Source organism: Neovison vison, chromosome X (genome assembly GCF_020171115.1).
Source record: "Neovison vison isolate M4711 chromosome X, ASM_NN_V1, whole genome shotgun sequence".
NCBI lineage: Eukaryota > Metazoa > Chordata > Mammalia > Carnivora > Mustelidae > Neogale > Neogale vison.
This window is the reverse complement of record NC_058105.1, coordinates 26,518,545-26,541,855: the sequence shown is the minus strand read 5'-3', so window position 1 is coordinate 26,541,855 and position 23,311 is coordinate 26,518,545. Positions and strand designations below refer to the sequence as shown.

The following is a 23,311-nucleotide window of genomic DNA, read 5'->3' as shown; positions in this document are numbered from 1 at the left end:
CACATCGATTTCATTCCTAGGAAATTCCATAAACAATCACCCCCTGCAAGAGATGGAGATCAACTGCTGCAAGAGATGGAGGTCAAAACACTCTATCCTTGGGACGCCTGGGTGGCTCAGTTGGTTGGGCAGCTGCCTTCGGCTCAGGTCATGATCCCAGCATCCTGGGATCGAGTCCCACATCAGGCTCCTTGCTCAGCAGGGAGCCTGCTTCTCCCTCTGCCTCTGCCTGCCATTCTGTCTGCCTGTGCTTGCTCTCTCCCTCTCTCTCTCTCTGATAAATAAATAAAATCTTTAAAAAAAAAACAAAAACAAAAAACACTCTATCCTTGTGCTTTATGTCAGTTGCATCCATAGTAGTTCTGACAGTTAAGCACCATCACCTGGACTTTACCCTTTAGGACTCCATTATTCCTTTTGAAATCAGGGCATCCAATTCCACTGAAGCATCTCCCTCCCACTATTATCTCTGGCCTATGGAGGTTATTCCATAGAGTTTTCCAACCATACTGGGGCTCCCCTCACCGACGTATTTCCTTTTTTTTTTTTAAATTAAATTCAATTAGCCAGCTTATAGTACATCATTAGTTTTTGATGTTGTGTTCAATGGTTCATTAGTTGCATATAACACCCAATATATTTCTTAGTGCTTTAGTGCAAGGTGTCCTCCCAATAGGGTGACCGGCTGGTGCAGATTTTCCTGGGACTGCCACAGTTTTAAAACTGAAAATCCCACAACCTAAAAAACCCTACTGCAGTCTTCATATGAGTAGAGTTACTGTAGGCACTGAGAAGATTGCATGTCATAGATCCACTTCAACATTCTCTTCTCCTTGAACATTAGGGCTATACTGAAATCCTATGATTCTTATGGGAGAGGAGACAATGAACTTTTGGGGGTGTTGGTCCTGAGGAGAATCAATATTTCCTGTGAGAAAAAACAGCCCCCATGGAAGTCACCAAAAGGTTTTTAAGCAGAAGAAGGCTGGTACCATTAGACAAAAGATGCACGAATCCTTCTGCTGGCAAGGAAGTTGCAGGGAAACATGGAGGCTAAATTTTTCTCAGCTTCATCTGTTAATGCCCAAATATTTCCACCCAGTGTGTTAGGGTCCTTTTCCTTCCCCAGAAGAGCCCATCAGTTAACCTCAGAGCTCAAACAGGCCATACCGTTAATCAGTGCTGCACCTCTGCAATGTTTATGATCAGTCCCTGGGCATGATTATCAGGCCTATCCATCCTACAGTTCCAGGAGAATAAAGCCTACTTGAATGGTGACAGTGAGGCTCTTTGATTTTCCACTCTGATCTGTGTTGTACATTCAAGGCTTTCCATTTGTCCTTTTTTCTGTATAAGCTCTCTACGATCATCAGAAGCAGTTAGCCCTAGCTACATCCTTTGCAATCATCACTGTCACCATAGGGACTAAGTGCTCTAGCCACTTGATTTCCCAAAGCTTTGCCCTCCACTTGTATTCCATTTCAAGCCACCATCACTGATAATTTGAGTAATCATCATTCAGTGCATACCACGCATTACAAGTGTCTCATTTCCCCCTAGAAAAGAGGTTGTCACAGATTGCATTCTTTAGGAAGCCAAAGCTGAAATTGAGTTAGGATGCAAAGCATTTACTGGAGAGTGAAACCTGTGAAGCAAATGAGGAGGCGGTAGCCTGGGCAGAGGCAGTACAGGCAGGCAAAACAAACCCAAATCCGAAATATGTGTCGATTCCATCAAAGACAACTCACTCTCCCTTCCAAGGTGGAAGGGGTCTAATGGAATTAAGACCATAAGATGCCTGGCTAGTGTCCCTTTGGCCACTGGCACTGTATAAAGGACTCACCATTGGTCTCTGCTGTTGGCTTCTTGGGAACTCAGCAGGTGGCAGTAGCTAATCCAGCCTTGGAGAAATGAAGCCCATGCTGCTAGACCCACACATCGCCTCCCTCCCTACCTGCCTGCATAACCATCTCTTCGGGGCCCCATGGCACAAGTACTATGGTGGCCAAGGAGAAAGTTTGGCTTATCCACCTGGCTGGTTTTGAATCTACTTTGCAGTGGATGCTCTTTGGTGAATATTAATGGAAGACAAAAATATGCACACTGGGAACAAACACCAGGGGCCCATCTACATATCTCTCTCCCAGACATCCTTGCCACTGGTATGGCAACATTGTTCTTCTACACCTCCAATGAGCCAAGATACTTGCTACTTTTCAGGATTCACTGTGTATGTCCACATACCAGGCTTCAGCTCCCTCCATAGAAAAGGAATGCCTGGGGCACCTGGGTGGCTCAGTGGGTTAAGCCTCTGCCTTCAGCTAAGGTCATGATCTCAGGGCCCTGGGATCAAGCCCCACATTGGGCTCTCTGCTCAGCAGGGAGTCTGCTTCCCCCTCTCTCTCTGCCTGCCTCTCTGCCTACTTGTAATCTCTGACTGTCAAATAAATAAGATCTTAAAAAAAAAAAAAGAAAGAAAGAAAAGGAATGCCCAAGGGTACTGCCCACTGGAATAGTTCCCTTTAGCTGATAGGAAAGGATGGGCAAGCATTTCTCGGAAGAGGCCCAATGAATGTAATCAGAGAGACGCAAAATAACATATTATGTACACATTATGCCACCAAATTGTTGACAATTCAAATTTCAGTGTCCATATATGAAGTTTATTGGTACACAGCCAAGCTCCTTCATCTACATATTATCTCTGGCTGCTTTCCCACTCCAAAGGCAGAGTTGTGTAGTTGCATCAGACTCTGTGGTTCACAAAGCCAAAAATGCTGTCAGCTCCTTTTCTAGAGGGTAAAGTTTGAGAAAAATTTAAGTTAAATTAAGGTAAGTTAAACACAGAATTTCAACATTTCTATCTTGTTCAGAACAATTTTAGGAACAGCATAGAGAAAAGAATAAGGAAGAGAGTTAACCTCTTTCCACCTGGAAAAGATCCCTGGGAAAAGATCAGGGAGTGGTGCCTAAAAAAGAAAAGTCAGTGGTTCTCAGACTTGAGTGGGCATCAGAGCTACCTGGAAGGTTTCTTAACAACAGACTGCTGGGCCCTACTCCCCAGGGTTTCACTCAGTAGGTGAGGCTTCAGAATGTGCCTTTTTTTTTCCAAATTTATTTATTTTCAGAAAAACAGTATTCATTATTTTTTCACCACACCCAGTGCTCCATGCAAGCTGTGCCCTCTATAATACCCACCACCTGTGCCTTTTTAACAAGTCCCAGGTGATGCTGCTGTCGCTGGTCTGCAGACCACACTTTGAGAATTGCTGCTCTATGAGTTAGAAGTGATTCCTAATCGGAGGTACTGCAGCAACCTGCATCAGAATCACCTGGATCCCCGGCCCCCTGGTGCTTACATTTGAGTGAAGAAGCAACAGAATAAACAATTAAACAAGGGGTGCCTAGCTGGCTCAGTCAGTAGAGGATGCAAGACTCTTGATCTGGGGATTATGAGTTCCAACCCCATGCGGGGGGGATTACTTAAATAAACTTAAAAAGTAAACAATTAAATAGATATATAACGTCATATAAAATAAAATGGATTGCGGGAATGGAGAGTGATAGGGCATGCTATTTAAGACAGGATGGTCAAGTCAGGCCCTCTCTAAGTAGATGACACAGGACAGAGATTTAATGAAAGAGGAGAGCAAGCTATTAATAAATTGACATTAATGTTAATTAATATCATTATGTTAATATGTGAGGGAGGAGTATTAGAGGTAGGAAGAACAATCAGTGCAAAGACCATGAGACAGGAATGTGCTTGGTGTGGGTTCCCAGAACAATCCAAGGCCAAGAATTTGACTCTTTGTTCTTTCTGATTCCTTGTGTTCTTCCTTCCCAAGGGCAATAAGCTTCAGTTTATTCTCTATCACACAAATGGAATCATATAATACATGCTGTTCTGCAACTTGCATTTTCCCTTAGTGATAAATAATGAACATCCTTTCATGTCCCCACGTTTAAGATCGGTCTCATTGTTTATGAAGGCTGAATATTCTTTTGGAGACATGTACCAGACGTTTACTTTCTAAAAATCAATGATTTGTATAACCAGTTTTCTGTAGACGAACAGTTAGATTGCTTCCATTTCTTGGCTATGGCCCAGAAAATGCTACAGTATGCTTTTACATATGTGTGTGTGGGTTTGTGTCTGTGTACTTGTTCATGCACTTCTTTATGCACTAAAAATTTATTGAGCTGCCACTATATGTTCAGTACCGTGTTATATGCTGAAAATCAATGGTGGGCAAAACAGACACGGTTCTTATTCTCATGGAATAAAGGATGTACTCGGAGAGAAAAATCACACAAGAAATACGTAATTACAAACTTCAAGAAGTGAGAGCAAGGTATGGAAGACAGTTGTTCAACTAATCCAACTCCCACTCTCAAGTCTCCTTCCAACTAGAATTTTGGCCAATGAGACAAAAGTGGATTGTGGGAGGCAAATCATGGTCCCCTGAATCACATCCCAATCCCCAGAAACTGTGCATATGTTGGGTTACATGGCAAAGAATTAAGATTGCAGATGGAATTAAACTTACTAATCAGTTAACCTTCGGAGAGGGAACGTAAGCCCTGAGTGGAAGAGAAAATCACTAATTTCTACTCCTGAAGCCAATATTACACTATATGTTAACCAACAAAAATTTAAATAAAACTGTGAAACAAAAAGAAGAAAAAGAAGGAGGAGGAGGAGAAGGGAAGGAAAAAGGAAAAAGGAAAGAAGGGAAGGAAAAGAGGAGGAGGAGAAGGCGATGGAGAAGGAGAAGGTGAAGGAGGAGAAGGAGAAGAAGAGGGAGCATATTCTGGATTATCCAGACGGGCCCTATATCATCACAAGAGTCCTTAAATGTGCAGGGGGGGGCCACAAAGTCAGAGATGTGATGACAAAAAGCAGAAGTCACAGTGATGTGATTGCTGGCCATGAAGATGGAAGGGGGCCACCAGTCAAGGAACCTTCTGGAAGCTAGAAAAGGCAAGGAAACTGGTACTCCCATAGAGCCCAGAGAAGGAAGGCAACCTTACTGACTCTGTGATTTTAGCCTAGCAAAACCCATTTCAGACTTCTGACATCAAGAACTATAAGATAAAAAAAAAAAAGAACTGTAAGACGATTAGCTTGTGTTGTTTTAAGCCACTACATTCACAGAATTTTGTTATAGCAGGCAGAGGAAACTCATGCATGGATTCTTTGGGAAAACTATTGCTTTCCTGACACACATATCATCCCACCTTCTTCTACCTTATTCTTTTCTTGAATGTGGAGCCGTAGAAGTCATCCAGTGACACTAAGGGAAGGCCAAGAGAACTGCGCAGCCATCAGTCCTGATATGGTTGAGCTGCTGAAGAAATGCCAGCCACCCCTGACTTCCAGCCTTCTAGTTCTGTAAGGGGAAAAAAAACAAAAACAAACAAACAAAACATAGACCCATACTTTTCAGCTCTTGTAGTTATCCAGTTACATGCAGACAAAAACGTCTCTGAAAGACAAGACGGTATAAATGGCTATGAGGGAACATCACATATCACAGACACCTAACTCGATAATGAAATGTGTGCATAGTGGGTGGCACCTGGGTGGCTCAGTCGGTTAAGCGTCTGTCTTTGGCTCAGGTTGTGATCCCGGAGTCCTGGGATCGAGCCCCATGTCTGGCTCCCTGATCAGATGGGAATCTGTTTTTCTCTTTGCCCCTCCCCCTGCTCATGCTCTCTCTCAAATGAATAAATAAAATCTTTAAAAAAAAGAAATGTGTGCATAGTGGAATTTGTTTTCTGTCCAACATCCAATTCCCCTTCCTATTTGGGGGGGAATTCCCAGTGTGTACAGCCTTGGTGGACTGTACCCACTTCAAAGTGTAAAGGAGGAAATCTTTCATCTTCCTGCCCCTTGGCAACCAGTGCACAGGGCACATGCTCACCTCAACAAAAAAAGGACACAAGTGTACATGAAGAAAAGGTTAACATCCTGTGTTGATGCTCCTCCCAATTTTCCCTAGGCACTCGTCGTTTCTCTTTCAATGACTTCTTATTGCTGGCACCTGTGACTCTGCCCAAGGACTTGCTGGCCACAGGGGTGTGCTTAGCCAGAAGTGACTGGGAGTTAAGGTCCATAAGAGCAAACCTCTCAGTGATGAACATGAATATAAGAAAAATATCCCAGCCTCCTTGTTTCCTGAATGAAAAACCTAAGACCTCTTCTATTTTGTCTTCCTGAAGTCCCAATAGAGTCGAGTCCCAGTGGCCCACAGCACTAACCTGCTCATTAACAGACCTTGTATTGTTTTCCATGTATTCCCTGTCTCACTCCCCCATTTCGCTCCTTGGCTATGTAAGATTACTTTCCCAAAAAACCACTTGCTCTCAAATACTTATCTGAGGATCTGTTTCACCCAAAGTAAGACAGTTGGTACCAGAAGTGGTCTTTTGAAGTAGACCTTCAGGATGGGATTCTGGAATTGGATTACTCATACAACACGGGAATACAAAGACTTCATTACTGCTGGTAAGTAGAGTGGTAGCAATCTCTAGCATGCTGTAGAATGACAACTGATGAGACTCTCACCTATACAGGATTGGGATAAGATATACAAATGGAAGGAAATGAGCTGGTTCTTGCAATAGCTCTAGCACTTAAAAGCTGAAAACTTTGAGCCAGGGAATTGGCTTGTTCTTGTCAATGACCATAGAAACCCTAAGGAAAGCAAAATACATGTATGGTCAGCCAATTATTAGGTCAAGGAAGAGTAGGGAAGCAGAAGGCCTTCATGGAAACTTTTATCTTTTTTCATCTCTTTCAGAAAGGGGGAAGACTAGGCTAAAAATCAGTTCCAGATTTGGTTGTGAGACGATAGAGTGACAGAAGAGGATGATGCTTGTCTTCCTTATGATCTTCCCCAACCCCAGCATATTTCTTTTAGGGACAATCCTTAGTATGGCCCAAGCAGAGAAATATCATTTCTGGTAGGAGATGAAAGAGATTATTTACTGAATAGTTGTAGAACTTAGTGAATATATTCTTGCTGGAGTTGAGAAAATAAACCTGGGAATGGATCTTGAGGGTGCTGTGCCAGGGAATAATATAAAACTGGATATGGAAGAGTTTTTGGTATTGGAACACTGTCCCATGACTCAGGATTTCACATCCTGGCAGGGATACCTGGAGTCAGTCCTAGTATGCTGCTGGAATGGCTCCTTGAAACAGCAAATCCTATATAGTAAATGAAGTGGAGTTGCTGGAATTGCCTTGACAGAATTCTGAGAGAAGGGTTAAAAAGCTCAGAGGGTGGGGAAATTAGAATGGCTTCCTTATGTAAGAACAGCAGTCACACTAGTTGATGGTGTCCCCTGGAAAGGCCCAGAGGACTCTTTTTTTATTAAGGCAGTAAAGAATGTGTTACTGGCATTGTTGAAAGGCTCCATGGGTCTGGGTTCATGATAGGGAAGACTAGTATGTAATTTAGGCTCCTTGGCGTCAATGGGGATGGTAGGATTCTAGAATAGCAGAGGCCAGGTGGCAGCAGTTAATTGTTAGGTAAGTGTAATAACTGTTACAGACACCAAGTCTGAAATGGCAAAGATGGGGCTCTGACCTGCGAGGAGCTGTAGAGATGGCTTATAAACCATGGCATTCCTGGGAAGGATACAGATGGCAAGCTATACCAGTTCACTTGAGGCGCCATAACAAAATACCAGACTTAGCAGCTTAAACAACAGAAATTTATTTCCTCACAGTTCTGGAAGCTAGATGTCCAAGATCAAGTTGTTGGCAGGGTTAGTTTCTTCCTCACTGTTCTAGAAGCTAGAAGTCCAAGGTCAAATTCTTGGTATGGTCAGTTTCTTCTGAGGCCTCTTTTCTTGGCTTGAAGATGGCTGCCTCCTCATTGAGTCCTGGGATCCTCATTGGGTCCTCATTGGTTGCCTCCTCAGTCTGTGTGTGGTCTGTACCCTAATTTATTATTCTTATAAGGACACCAGTAATATTGGATTCGGGCCTACCCAAATTACCTCATTCTACCTTAATTATGTCCCTAAAGGCCCTATCTCCAAATACGTCACAGTAGGACTTCAACATACGAATTTTGGGAGAACACAATTCAGCTCATAACAGAAACCAGCAAGAGTATTTCTTTTAAAACTAAAAAAATTAATACTACTTGAGCAGTAGCCTGTCAGTTGTCCCAGTGGAAAAATCATGATCCTTTGTCGAGTTTCCATCCCTGAGCAGTTTCTCGGACCCAGAACTGATCAAGTAAAGAAAGGCCAAGTCCTGTTGAGGAAGGACCCTGCAAAGCAACAGCAAATATATACAGTTATGATCCCAGCGACTCTGCTTCCACAGGACCTAGGCCATTCATCAGTGTGATTGTAAAGTTGGGGGAAGGGAATATTTTAAGGAGCTGATGTCAGGGAATCTAAAGCACCATCTCAGGGTCCTCTGTTAGAGTGGTATATGCGGAGGCTTGGTAGGAAATGGGAGGCTTGGCCCAAGTCTTACAGTGAAGCCAATGGATCTGTACCCATTCTGTGGTCATTTCTCTAGTCCTTGAGTGTATTAGTGGAAGAAACATATTCAGTAGTTAGAAGAACCCTCAAATTATCCCTCAACCAACAAGTAAAAGCCATTATGATAGAAATGGCTAAGTGGAAGCCTTGGAAACTCCCTTAAGCCAGCCAAAATAAGAAGGGATACCATATCCTGACAGGACTGGCAGGAAAGTGCCAGTTTCCTCACCTCTTCTCCAGGTAAGACAACCTTGAGGTGTGTTCCTCAGCCACCTAGAGATCCCCAGGAGGACTGAGACCCAATTGCCTGAAACAGACCTCCTCACTAATGCACCTTGCATTGCTTTCCTTCCTTGCTTGCCTCACTTTTCTATTTCCCTACTGATGCTTATCACCTCCCAAATAGACTATTTGTACCCAAAGGCTTGCCTCAGTGTCTCAAAGTGAGGAAACCCAACCTAACCCATCTCCTCTCTGGCCTCTGTTCACACTGAAAAAAATCCACGTATGGAGGGTTTTTGTTGCCATTGTTGTCGGTTGTTACCCCCCAGAAAACTCACGCCATACACACTGTTCTGCAATAAACTTTTTTCATTTTATGAGGCTTTATGGAAATTCTTCAGACCAACAAATTATATATAATTCATATTTTAATAGCTGTGTCAAATTCTATAATATGGATATCCATATCCACTCTCCTACTGCTAAACATTCAGGTAGTTTCCAGATTTGCCTCCATAAATAATGCTGCCATAAGCATTCTTAGACATATAGCCTAATGAACCAGTACTTCTTTTTATATAAGATAGACTCTGAAATTAAGGATTGCTAATCAAAAGGTATGTGTATTTTCACTGACAAAAATCTACTTTCAGGGGTGTCTGGCTGGCTCAGTTGGAAGAGCATGCAACTCTTGATTTGGGGGTCATGAGTTCAGCCCTACACTGGGTGTACAGATTACTAAAAATAAAATAGAATTGAATAAACTTTTAAAAAATCCTTTCAAATAATCTACCTTCAGGGGCACTTCGGTGGTACAGTAGTTAAGCATCCAACTCTTGGTTTCAGCTCAGATCATGATCTCAGGGTCATGACATTGAGCCCCACGCTGGGCTCCACGCTCAGTGGAGAGTCTACTTGAGATTCTCTCCCTTTGCCCATTCCCCTCCCCCTGCTTTTTCTCTCTAAATAAATAAATAAAATCTTCCAAAAAATCCACAACGATGAAGGTGTGTCAAAGGGACACAGGAGCCAAACCAAAAGAGCTCCTGATAACCAAAGCTGGAACAACTTAAGTAACAAGAAAAAGTTGTGTTAGATTATAAGCATACAAAACATATCCATAGATTCATACTGTTATAAATAAATGATTATATAAAGAAATAGGGGAGAAGAGACAAATCTCCCACTCAGAAGAGTTCCAAATAATTTATGTATACACTCTGTCCTCAAGGAGGTGAATCATAGCTCCCCACTACTTAAATCTGGACAGTGCCTTGTGGCATCCTTCCAAAGGGTAGAGTATAGGCGGTGGGGGGGAGGGACGGTACAATTTTCCAGTGGAGAAGACTGAAAAACGCTACCTCAAACAGGTGATCAAGGTTAATAGGAACAATTGTGTTATTTTGATAATATGTCTTCTTTGCTAATATGTGATGACATGGCATGTTACCTCTATGGTGGTCTTCTCCAAAACCTGTAACACTAGTCTAATATCGAGAAGACAAACCTCAACTGAGGAACATACTACAAAATACCTGACCAGCATTCCTCAAAGCTGTCAAGGTAATGAAAAGCAAGCAATGTCTGAGAAACTATCACAATAAAAAAGAGACGAGAAATATGACTACTAAATGTTATGTGGTAACCTGGATGGGATCCTGGAACAGAAAAAGGACATTAGGGTAGAACTAAGGAAATCTAAATAAAGTATGGACTTCATTTGATAAAAATGAATCCATATTGCTGTTTTATGAAAAAATTATGACAGATGTACCACCTATATTAATGTAAGATGTTCATAAAAGAAACTGGGTGTGAGGTATACAGAAACTCCATACTATCTTGGCTATTTTTCTGTAAGTCTAAAATTGTTTCAAAATAATTTTATTAAAAAATAATTGGCTATATATGAATAGGTTTGTTTCTGGACTCTAAAATAATTTTATTAAAAATTATTCATTCATCTAAGTTATATTTCTGATATGGTATGATATAGGGGCATGGCTGTTTTCCTTCATGTGGATAGCCAATTGTGCCAACATCAGTTTATCAAACAATTTAATTAAACTGCTGCTTTTGTTATCTATTAATTTACAATGCATATTTGGATTTTGTTTCTGGACAAGTATATTTCACTGATCAGGTTTTTATTCCTGTATAGGCACCATACAGGAATCAGTACATTTTGATTATGGTGACTCTATATACCTTTAATATCTGGTAAAATATTCTTGCAACTAATCTCACAAAGGACCAATTTCCATAACATATGAAGAGTCACAATAAAATCAACAAGAAATGAGCAACAACCCAGTAGAATAAAGGGCAAAGAATATGAGTATACAGTCCACAAAACATAAATATAAATGGCTCTTCAATTTATGAAAACATGTTCAAACTTCATAATTAGAAAAATGTGAAATGAAACCATACTTCACAGATACGCAATGACCAAGAAGTTTAAAAAATGCTATTTTTGTGAGAATGCAGGGAAACACCCACTTTCATATATTGTTGGTAGGAATATAAATTGATACAACTTATATGGAGAGTAGTTTGGCACCATGTACAAACATTTAAAATGTATATGCTGCTTGACTCAGAAATTCTACCTCTAGAAATATATCTTACATATATAGTTAGGAAGATACAAATCATATATACATTGCTATTCATTGAAACATTGTAATATAAGGAGATTGATAAGGAATTTTAAATATTAAAGTCCATCAGAAAAATAAAATTAAAAAAATATTAAAATCCATCAACAGAGAACTGGTTAAACAGTGGTATATCCCTAAAATCTAATTCTGTATTCACAAGGGAACAAGAAGCAAGTTCTTTAGGTACATCTCAAAGTTACATTGTTAAGACAAAGCAATATAAAGAACAGTGTGAATACTGTGGGAAAAAATGATTCAAATATCTCTGAAAGTAAATGGGAGAAAACTGTGACCTAAATTGTCTAGGCAGAAGATAACTGAGTGGCTTGGGGAGGGTGGGGAGGGGTGTAGAGCGCTGTATGCCTCTTGGTAGCTTCTGAACTTGAACCATATGAATATTTCACTCATTTAAAAGGATAAAATATTAATTTTTATGATTGATTAAATAATATGAGACATTTATAAGAGTCCTATTTGAATTACATTATATTTGTCATTTGGGGAAGATTACCATTCTTATGATATTATCTCCTTTCCATTTCTTCAGATCTTTTTTTTTTAAGTACTCTCTCCACCCAACACGGGACTCGAACTCACAATTCTGAGATTAAGAGTTGTAGGCTCCACTGACTGAGCCAGCCAGGCACCCTCTTCAGATCTTATTTTATTTTCTTCAATAAGAAGCTATACTGTTCTTCATATAAATTCTGTATATTTCCTCTTCCACTAATTCCTAAGTATTTTTTTAAGTTTTATTTATTTAAGTAATATCAACCCTCAATATGGGACTCGAACTCACAATCCTGAGATCGAGAGTCGCACGCTCTACTTACTGAGCCAGCCACACACCCCTCATTCCTAAGTATTTTAAATTTTTATCAGTGTTGTGAATGGGATACTTTCCCATTACTATTTCTAGCTGGTTATTGATAACATAAAGAAATATTATTGGTTTTTGCCTATTTTCATGTAGTTAAACATCTCACCAAAAACTTGTATTATTTCTGGTACTTTTTGTAAAACTAGAATCCAGTAAGTTTTCTACCGATATAATTGTTTAATTAAGATAATTTGGGGGGCATCTGACTGGCTCAGTCAGTGGGGCATGTGACTCTTGATCTCGAGATCTTAAGTTCAAGTCCCACGTTTGCTGCAGAGATTACTTTAAAAAAATAAAATATTTTAAAAATTAAATATAAGGGGCACCTGGATGGCTCAGTGGGTTAAAGCCTCTGCCTTCAGCTCAGGTCATGATCAGGGTCCTGGGATCGAGCCCCGCATCGGGCTCTCAGCTCAGCAGGGAGCCTGCTTGCTCCTCTCTCTCTGCCTGCCTCTCTGCCTGCTTGTGATCTCTGTCTGTCAAATAAATAAAATCTTTTTAAAAATTAAATATAAATAATAAATCAAAAATAAATAGGATAAGTTTTGCATATTCTTTCTAATGTGAATTCCTACCATTTTAGTTGTGGTAAAAGCTGAACACACCTGAGAGAGAGGGAGAAAAAGAGAGAGAGAAATATAATGGTATAAATAAGATCGAAGTTTCTTTCTTACATATTGGCTGACTAGTCCCGACGGGTGAAACAAATACCCTTCTCCTCCAGGTTGTTCAGTGATCCATGTCCCTTTCATCTTATTGCCCCCGCATCTACTGGAGCATTCTACTCATCTGCATGGTTAAAGTGGAGTTACAGTTACATCTATGTTCCAAACGGTGAGGAACAGGGTGGGAGAAAAGTCGAGGATAAACAACTTCCTTTCAAGCAATTGAGTGATAGGCTGACGTCATCACATCCATGCATATTCCACCGGTGCAAACACAGTCATATGGCTGCACTTAGCTTCAGGAGAAACTGGGAATTATTGTCTCTCAGCCATGTCCATAGCTGAAACTATATTTCTAAGGAAGAAGGGGAGAACAGAGTTTTGAAGACAACTAACAGTAGACTACACGTAATACTTCATTGTCTTGTCTTCTAAATTAGAACATCCAAAACGTTGAAGAATAGTGGTGACAGTATCCTTCTCTCATTCATGATTTTAATGAAAATGACTTTACTATTTTATCATTTAGTATGTTTGCTATTGAGTTTTAGTAAGTAGTTTCTTTGTCATATTTAAGTAGTTTCTTTTAAATCTCTATTTTTAAAAATAAATAAATTTCTATTTTACTTGAAATATTTATTAAGAATGGCTCCTGAAGGGGCACTGAGTGACTCAGTCAAATGCTCAGATGGTCGAGCATTTCACTCTTGATCTCAGCTCAGTTCTGAATCTCAAGGTTGGGAATTGACCTCCTGTGTTGGACTCCATCCTGGATCTGGAGCCTACATTAAAAAAAAAAAAAAGGCTGCTGAGTTTTTAAATACATTTTCGGTTTCTATTAACATAATACTATGGGTTTTCTCCTTTAATTGTTTCATGTCGTAAATTATGTTGATGAACTTCTTAATGTTGAATCATTTTTGCATTTCTGAAATAAACTGTACTTAGTCACGGTATATTATTTCTTTGCTACACTGCCAGATTCCGTTTATTAAGATTTTATTTGGAATTTCTATGTGTATATTTTGTGCAAATATTTTAGTATCATATAACCATATGTAAGGCTATACTGACTTTAAAAAATTAATCTGGGATCTTTCCATCTGTTTCTGTGGTCTGAGAACTGGTGCCAGTCCCTGAACTGATGGTTACCAACGCATGACAGGATGAGTACAGAAATGCGGGATTAAACATCGCTATGACATCCAAGCAGTGATCGCTGGACTCATCCATGAACAATGCATGCCATTTTTGTAATTAGTTTTTCTCCCTACGTTAAATTGGTTTTGAGTATATTTAATGAAATGTGATTTATTTCCGATGAATCTTAAAATTCAAAAATTGAGCTTGAATTTTGCTTATTGAATTTCTCTAATATTCTTATTAAATTTTACAAAAGCATATCTCCACAATAATTGTAAATATTTTAAGAAACGGGTCCTTCACTACAGATGTTTTGAAAAACACTAGAAGGGACCAAATGACATTAAAATTATTTGTTTCTTAAAGGTTATCTAGAACCTCGCTATAAAAGCAACTGGACCGGCTGACTTTTCATTCTCGTTACTGCTCTCTTCGGTTTTCTACTCCTTGGGTCAATTTTGGTAGTTTATAGTTTAACAGGAAATCCATCATTCCTTCTATATATTCACATTTGTTGCACACGAGATTCTCTTTAAAGTCTTTTCACATAGATCTGTTTTTATCTACATCATCCCTACTATTTTATCTCCCCTTCCTCCTTCTCTTCCTTCCTACCTTAGTCTGGCTAGCCAAGAGTTTGATCTATTTTACTGGTCCTTTCCAAACAACTCGGCTTTGGGGAGCGAACTGACGAGGAAGCCCAGCCCCGGATCAGGCGGGAGGCGCGCGGGCGCGCAGCCCGGGAACCCGGTCACTCCGAGCGCAGGCAAGAGGGCGGCAGGAGCGGCTCCGGGGAACGGGCTCCGCCGCGCAGAAGCGGTGACTCCGGGGTTTTCCGGGCTTAGGGAAGTGGCCACCGGCCTCATCTTCCGGCGTCGCGGCCCCGGATGCTATCACCTCCTCCTTTGTCACCGCCCCTGCCACCTCCTCCTCCTCCTTCTCCGCCCACCAGCACCCCCGCCTCCCCCCGCCTCCCCCCGCCACCCCCGCCGGGCTCGCGGTGCCTGGTCCCTCCTGGAGCGGCTCCAGCCACACCGCCGCCACCGCCGCTCGGTTCATCCAACGGCACCAGATGTCCAGCCGAGTGTCGGGGCGGTACACAGTGGTGCTCAGCCGCCGATCTCAGCTCGGTGCACACCTAGAAGGCTGACCTTCACAGGTCGGTCTACAAAAGGACTCGCTGGTGCCATTATCACACGCGGTGCAGGATAACTTACTGTGGGTTTTGTTTTGTTGCTGCCCCTGCTTGTGACCTTCCCATGATGTTCCCCTCTCTCGATGTGCACTTTCCAGTGAATAGACACTGGATATCTTCACATTACCTCCCCATTAATCAAAAGATTACGGAGAACTGAAGATGCACACAGTAATGACACACATCAGCCTTTACACAGTTAAAGCCATAGCCAGCCATAAGGATGGGTTTTATCAATATTGTTGTGCTGGTTGAAACTCCGAGTGAGTCAAAAGAACAAGAATTCAAAGTGTATGTTAATTATACCGTAATTTTAAAAAATAAAATAATTTTTTAAAAAGAACAGGGATTCAGGAAACTTCACAGTAAATATCTCATGCAGCACTGTACAATAGAAATACCGTGAAGTTCACAAATGTGAGCTACCTGGGTGATTTTTTTAAAAAAGATTTTATTTATTCATTTGACAGACAGAGATCACAAGTAGGCAGAGAAGCAGGCGGAGAGAGAGAAGGAAGCAGACTCCCTGCTCAGTAGAGAGTCCGATGCGAGCTACATCCCAGGACCCCGGGATCATGACCTGAGCAGAAGGCAGAGGCTTTAACCCACCGAGCCACCCAGGTCCTCCCTGGGTGATTTTTTAAAAAGTTTATTTACTTTAGCAATCTCTACACACAACATGGGGCTTGAACTCGCGACCAGGAGATCAAGAGTCCTGTGTGCTTCTGGTTGAGCCAGCCAGGCACCCCTACATGTGTGATTTTAAATACTAGTATCTCCATTAAAAAGTTAAAAGAAACAGGTCAAATAAATCTTAATATATTTGCTCTAATAGAGCCAAAATACATCAATATTCATCAGTATGAAAATTATGACATTTCACATTCCTTTTTCTTTTTCATACCAAGTCTTTGACATCCTGCATGTATTTACACTTCTAGCACATTTACTATCAGATTACCAACATTTTGGTGCTCAGTAGCCACATGTGGCTAGTAATCAACACACTGGACAATGCAGTTTCTTCCATTTCTGCCATTGAGATCAAAGGTTCGGATTACTATGCTAAATCTCCAGAGCCATTAAATGGATCACTTGGCAGCCTAGAATCTAATCTAGATAAAATATGTAGGAGTACTACAAAATAATTGACTCCATATATTTTAGCAATTCCTTGAAGAAATTCCATAATACAATGTGTGGAATACATCCTATCAGCTGTTACCAAATGTTATCATGGAGCTCCAGAAAACTGGAATGACTGTGAGGTTTTCCCATTTGAATTATGCCAATCAAGCCAGTGCAGAAACTGGCAGGAAATCTCAGTGAGTTGGGCAGTTGGGGAAAATGGGTCCACCAAATCTCTGAATCCTCAGGGGTTCAAGTGCACGTTCACATACACTCTTTGAGGTCCCAGCCCAGCCCTTCCTGATCTGAAGAGATAATGAAACCTCAAACTGATATAATGTTCCTCTCTTGTTTTCTAGTAGGAATAGCCTTTTCTTAATTTCAGGTCATTAAAAATCAGTTCTGTATTTACAGAGCAGTGGAAGGAAGGCTGGCATTGAAAGTCTGGTTTAAAAAGATGAGGGACTGGGGTGCCTGGGTGGCTCAGTAGGTTAAGCCGCTGCCTTCGGCTCAGGTCATGATCTCAAGATTTTGGGATCCAGTCCCGCAGCGGGCTCTCTGCTCAGCAGGGAGCCTGCTTCCTCCTCTCTCTCTGCCTGCCTCTGCCTACTTGTGATCTCTGTCAAATAAATAAATAAAATCTTAAAAAAAAAAGATGAGGGACTGAAAGGCCCCACTGTGGAAGGTAGGTCCTTGAAGGCTGCTTGTTTTTGCCTGATAACCATTCAACACATCCCAAATGTCCACTCTTTGCAGGTTTGCGCACATGAATTTTACTTACATCGCAATTTTTCCAAATTGTGCACACCCACAAAAGGTAAAATCTTTGATAAATTGAATTTTTAAAGCCAACTTTTTATTTTATTGAGGTTTTATTAACCTTTTTATACCACTTTTTAGTATTTTTGTGGCAGAGAGTCTACCCGCAGCACTCACTTGCAGAAAGGACTAACTGTCCAGCTGCAAAGAGTGCCGGCAGCTGTTAGGACCTTCAGAGTCCACCTCAGATTTTGAACTGAGGGTCACAATGCTCTTGGGATGCCCACAGCTTATTACTGGGAAAGGTGGTAGGACCAGGCTGTAGCCTTTTCTGCCCAGTGCGAGATCCTTCGAACGGGGTCATCTTTGCTATGCAGCTCCCCAGTGAGCTGGCAGAGACTTTGTCAGGTCTGCGTTGCCAACAACACGCCCAGCCTCTTCTGCTTCACAGATATTACTTCTCAGTAAACCTTTTGGATTCTTTCCTCCTCAGTATCTGTTTCCCAGGGAACCCAACCTGTGACAATTTTCTGTTTCACTAATTTTTTGTGCTTTATCTTTATTAATTCCACCTATGTTTTCTTTTAGATAATTTTGCAGCTTTGCCACATGCTCTTAGTAGATTCATTTCCATATTTTCCATTTTCTTCTTTGTTAATACTAAAAGCATTTAAAGGGGGTATCACAGACTGGTGGACTTCAAGGCTTTCAGGGCTGTCATGTCCCTGCTAAGACTCCATAGGCCCCACCTCCACTGTTATATCTAGCCACTTCCTACATCTCCATCACCTACCCAGAGTTTCGTGATTCCTGATTTAAAGCTGTGAATTTTCTTTTTTTTTTTTAGAAAGTTGTTTTTTTTTTAAAGATTCCATTAATTTATTTATTTGAGAGAGAGAAAGAGTAAGAGTACAAGTAGGGGGAGCAGCAGAGGGAGCCCAATGCAGGGGCTCTATCACAGGACCCTGAGATCATGACCTGAGCCAAAGGCAGATTCTCAACTGACTGAGTCACCCAGGTGCCCCAGAGCTGTAAATTTTCATCTAAATAACGTTTTAGGTGATCCCATAGAATTTGCTGTATCTACATTTTGTTACTTCCTAAACTTTTCATGAGTTCTGTTTTTATTTTCTCTTTAATCTAGGATTAAATTGATGTCCTTCAATTTCTAACTAGTAAAGATATTTTGACCATCTTTTATTATTTCTTTCTAATTTCACTGGCTTATATTGAGAAAATGCAGCTCTAAAATCTCCTCTCTCAGGGGTGCCTGGCTGGCTCAGTCGGTAGACCACGTGACTCGATCTCGGGGTTGTGAGGTCAAGCCCCATGTTGAGCTTATTTGAAAAAAGAAATTTTCTTTGGGGCACCTGGGTGGCTCAGTTGGTTAAGCGTCTGCCTTCGGCTCAGGCCATGATCCCAGGGTCCTGGGACGGAGCCCCGAATTGGGCTCCCTGCTTGGCAAGGAGCCTGCTTCTCCCTCTCCCTCCGCCTGCAGCTCCCCCTGCTTGTGTGCTCGCTCTCTCTCTCTCTCTGTCAAATATATAAACAAAAATCTTTAAAAAATAAATTTTCTTCTCTTAAATTTATGAAGATTTTCCTCTGTGATGAAGCACACAGTTAATGGACATTAGAAAATAATTCACATTTTTAGATGCATATGGATATATATATATATATATATATATATATATATAGTCATACATTAAGTTTTTTGGTTATATTAATCAAATCACCTTTTTTTAGATTTTATTTATTGGGGCACCTGGGTGGCTCAGTCAGTTAAGCATCTACCTTAGGCTCAGATCATGATCTCAGGGTCCTGGGATCGAGCCCTGCATCAGGATCCCTGCTCAGTGGGGAACCTGCTTCCCCTCCCTCTCCCTCTGCCCTATTCATGCTCTCTCTCTCAAATAAATAAAACCTTTAAAAAAGATACTAAAATTTTTTTAAATTTATTTAGCAAGCATAAGCAAGGCCCAGGAGGGGCAGAAGGACAGGAAGAGAGAGAATCCCAAATCAACTCCGCACTGAATGTGGAGCCCAACAGGGGGCTCAGTCCCATGACCCTGAGATCATGACCTGAGCCAAAACCAAGAGTTGGTCTCTCCACAGACTGAGCCATCCAGTTGCTCCCAAATCACCTATTTTCTAGCTTATTTTTTGTGTACTTGATCAGTTAAGTTTTGAAGGAGGTATATTATAATCTCCCATTATGGTTGTGGTTTTTATCAAAATCTTCTTGTGTTTCTAAGAGTTTTGCTTTAAATTTTTAACCTAGTATAACAATTTAGTACATAAAGGTTTATGGCTCATCTCTTCATAAAAGATCAAACGATTTATGCCCCTTTTTGTATTGTTTATTGCTTTTAATCTTGAATTTCAATTTTAAAAAAATAAAACTTAGCTTAAGCAACACACATTTATGATCTCACCATTTCTACGGGTCAGGAATAGCATGGCCTAACCGAGTCATCTACTTCACAATCTCCCATAGGATTTCCATCAAGGTGTACACTCGGTGTCTCTCACAGGCTGCCATCAAAGCGTCAGCTGGGGCTGCAGTTTTATCTCAAGGCTCAGCCGGGACAGGATCCATGTCCAAGTTCAGTCACGTGGTTTTTGGCAGGATTCAGTTTCTTGCTGGCTGTTGGACTGAGGTCCTCAGTTTTTTGCCAGATGGCTCTCTACATCAGAGTACAAGAACAGCCAGAGAGGGAATGTAAGCAGAACAGAAGCCAGTTTTTCATAACCTAATTATGAAAGTGACATCCCATCATTTTTGCCTTAGTCTGTAATAAGCAAGTCACCAGGACCAACACACACACAGAAGAGGGAATTACACAGGGAGTGAACACCAGGAGGTGAGGATTATTGGGAGCCATTTTAAAAGCAGCCTGTCCTGCCCTGGTAATATGATTGTCAGCCAGCAGTTCTCTACTCCCAACATGCTATAGACGGTATTCCAGTGTTTTCCAGCTTTCTGTGTCATATATTAAAGCTCTAATCCTGGGGCACCTGGGTGGCTCAGACAGTTAAGCATCTGTCTTAAGCTCAGGTCGTGATCTCAGGGTCCTGGGATCAAGCCCCTGCATCAGGCTCCCAGCTCAGGGGAGCTCTGCTCCCCACCCCCAACTCGTGCTCCCTCATTCATGTTCTCACAGCCACTCTCTCAAATAAATTAATAAAATCTTTTTTAAAACAGCCTTATAAAAAAATAAACTTCTGATCCTGGTTTATTTTCCTTTGTAAGAGGGTCAGTCAGCATCCAACCAGAAAATAGAAACAGCTCTGAGAGGGCGCCTGGGTGGCTCAGTGGGTTAAGCCGCTGCCTTCGGCTCAGGTCATGATCTCAGGGTCCTGGGATCGAGGCCCGCATCGGGCTCTCTGTTCAGCAGGAAGCCTGCTTCCCTCTCTCTCTCTGCCTGCCTCTCCGTCTACTTGTGATTTCTCTCTGTCAAATAAATAAATAAAATCTTTAAAAAAAAAAAAAAAAGAAACAGCTCTGAGTATTCAAAATAGAGGGAGGAGTGCCTGGGTGGCTCAGTCAGTTAAGCATCTGACTGTTGATTTTGGCTCTGGTCATAATCTCAGGGTCCTGGAATCAAGCCCGCCATGTCGGGCTCCATGCTCAGTGGGGAGTCTGCTTTAGGATTCTCTTTCCGTCTTGATTTGCGCCTCTACCTGATTGCACTCTCTCTGTGTGTCTCTCAAATAAACAAGGTTTTAAAAAATAAAATAAAATAGAGGGAATATACGGGGCACCTGGCTGGCTCAGCTGGAAGGGCATATGACTCTTGATCTCGGGATCATGAGTTCGAGCCCCATGTTGGGTGTGGAGATCACTAAATGAATGAATGAATGAATAAGTAAATAAAACAGAGGGAATATAAAAATACAGGGAATGGGGCACCTGGGTGGCTCAGTGGGTTGAGCATCTGCCTTTGGCTCAGGTCATGATCTCAGGGTCCTAGCATTGAGCCCTGCATCAGGCTATCTGCTCAGTGGGGAGCCTGCTTCCTCCCTCTCTCTCTGCCTGCCTCTCTGCCTACTTGTGATCTCTCTCTGTCAAATAAATAAATAAAATCTTTTTAAAAATACAGGGAATGAATTGCACAGATAATGGAAGAATTGATAAACCAAACAGGGGCCAATAAGGACAGCCTAGAGATTAAGAATGGCAGGGAGCAACTACCGCCCCTAGGCTGGGGGGTGGTGGTCAAAGGAAGGAAGAGGTTTTACTGGAGCTCAGGGGCCACGGTTACCCAATGGAAGCCTGCTGGTAGGAGCTGGGGCTACAGAGGAGCTGTAATCACTACTAGAGATGCTATCTGAGGCAGAGAGGGAGGTGAAGAAACACTCTTTCTCTGTATTCCCTGCCTCCAACCATCCATCAATGCCTCCTGTTGTCCAAATCAGCTGGAAGCCAGAATGTGTTCTTTCTGCTTGGAATCTTGCAAGATTTTTGTTCTGAATTTTTAAATTCTAAAATCATACTTTCTAGTTCTACAGTGTCTTTTTTGTGCTCCAATTTCAGATCCTCGGGAGTTCTCATCACTTCTTGTTATAGTTTATTATTTAACCAACAAGTATATGACAGGAACTATTCTACACATTTTACAAATATTAATTTGTTTAGTTATTTAAAAATTCTCTTCTGACTCTTCCTTGCTACATTAATGGGAGCCACCTGTCTAATTGTCTAAGTTAGTCTTCCTCCCTCTAGTTAAGCATTTTCCTTAAATGGGTTATTTCTCTTTGCCTTTTTGTGATTTTGACTCCTTAGCAATTAGGTCAGGCAATTAGCATCTCCTGAGCAGTGGTAAACCAGTGAATGGTAGAAGGTTAAGTAGTTTTTGGTTTTGTGGGTCAGAAATAAGCTAAATGAAGAGCTGTTATGTCTTTGTGAGGCACAGGGAGGAAGCCTCTCTGTCCCATGTCTCCCTGAATACAAGTGGAAATCTCTTAAAACTGTAGCAATTCAGACCAACAAATAGTTTTCCTGGAGGTCTACCATGGTCAGCTGAATCAGGCCCCTGTAGGACCTCAGGAAAGCAGGCCCAGGCTTCATAGCGCAGGCTGAACTTCCTCAGATAACCACAAAATCACTGTCACTATCCCAGGTTTCCAACAGATATGCCCTGTCCTCTACCGCTACCCCTTAACTCCCACCCAACTTTAAGGTGATTGAACAATCTCAGCCAACTGAGGAAGTAAGTCCGGAACAGAAATCTCCTATTTGAAGTGTCCCACATTTGACAAAAGTGTCAGGCACTAGCACCCCTGCCACGCTGAGTCATTAGCTGGAGGCTGCCAAAGAAGAGCATGACCTTGGCTTGAATCCGTTCTTCGCCCCCACTCAAGATCCTAAAAGAAATATGGCCTTAGATGCAGCTTCCATCACCTTGCCTACACTGGCTGTTCTGTTATTCTTTTTTTTTTTTTTAAGATTTTATTTATTTATTTGACGGAGAGTGACACAGCAAGAAAGGGAACAGAAGCAGGGGAGTGGGAGAGGGAGAAGCAGTCTTCTTGCTGAGCAGGGAGCCCGACGCAGGGCTGGACCCCAGAACACTGGGATCGTGACCTGAGCTGAAGGCAGATGCTTAAAGACTGAGCCACCCAGGCGCCCTTGTGTTATTCTGAAGCAGAACGAATAGAAAGAGTGTGCCATGGACATTTGTTCAAGCTGCCATCTTCCCAGAATTTGAGGATAAACCTTTGAACAACCTCCCCCCAAAACTCAAAAAATATACAGAATGAATTGATTTTATTATGATGTGTGTATTTGTGGCTCTCTTTATGTTTATCCTACTTGAGATGCATCGACCTTCATGGATGTGTACAATAAATTAATTTTCAATCAAATACTTTTCAGTTAGTTCATTTCAAACTACTTGTTTTAACTTACTTTTCTTAATTTTAAAACTAATTGGTGCTTGATGAAATAAAACTCATAGAGAAGCAAATAAAGTAAAAAATAAAATTGTGCCCCATCCTTAACTTCCCCTAAATCCCTAGTAATTGCCATAAACAACAGTTTGATATGTACCTTCTCAGTTTTTTTCCAATGCATATTTAGATCTATGGCTATATAATTGATTTATTGAACATTCTTAATTTGGTGGAGGGTAAATATGAAAAA

The 23,311-nt window shown here is 41.4% G+C and overlaps 2 long non-coding RNA genes across 2 annotated transcripts in view; both read right to left on the bottom strand.

Annotated features, from left to right (window-relative positions):
• Positions 1 to 7,703: 7,703 nt before the first annotated feature.
• On the bottom strand, positions 7,704 to 13,454 carry LOC122896825. The gene is made up of 2 exons (XR_006382441.1): positions 12,951 to 13,454; positions 7,704 to 8,291 (listed from the first exon to the last, which is right to left on the bottom strand). It is a non-coding gene; the product is annotated as an uncharacterized LOC122896825 (long non-coding RNA).
• Positions 13,455 to 19,521: 6,067 nt separating this feature from the next.
• LOC122896475 overlaps positions 19,522 to 23,311 on the bottom strand; it is a 71,784-nt gene continuing 67,994 nt past the window's right edge. Inside the window, exon 3 of the long non-coding RNA XR_006382419.1 lies at positions 19,522 to 19,853. This is a non-coding gene — a long non-coding RNA (uncharacterized LOC122896475). The remainder of the gene's footprint in view (positions 19,854 to 23,311) is intronic.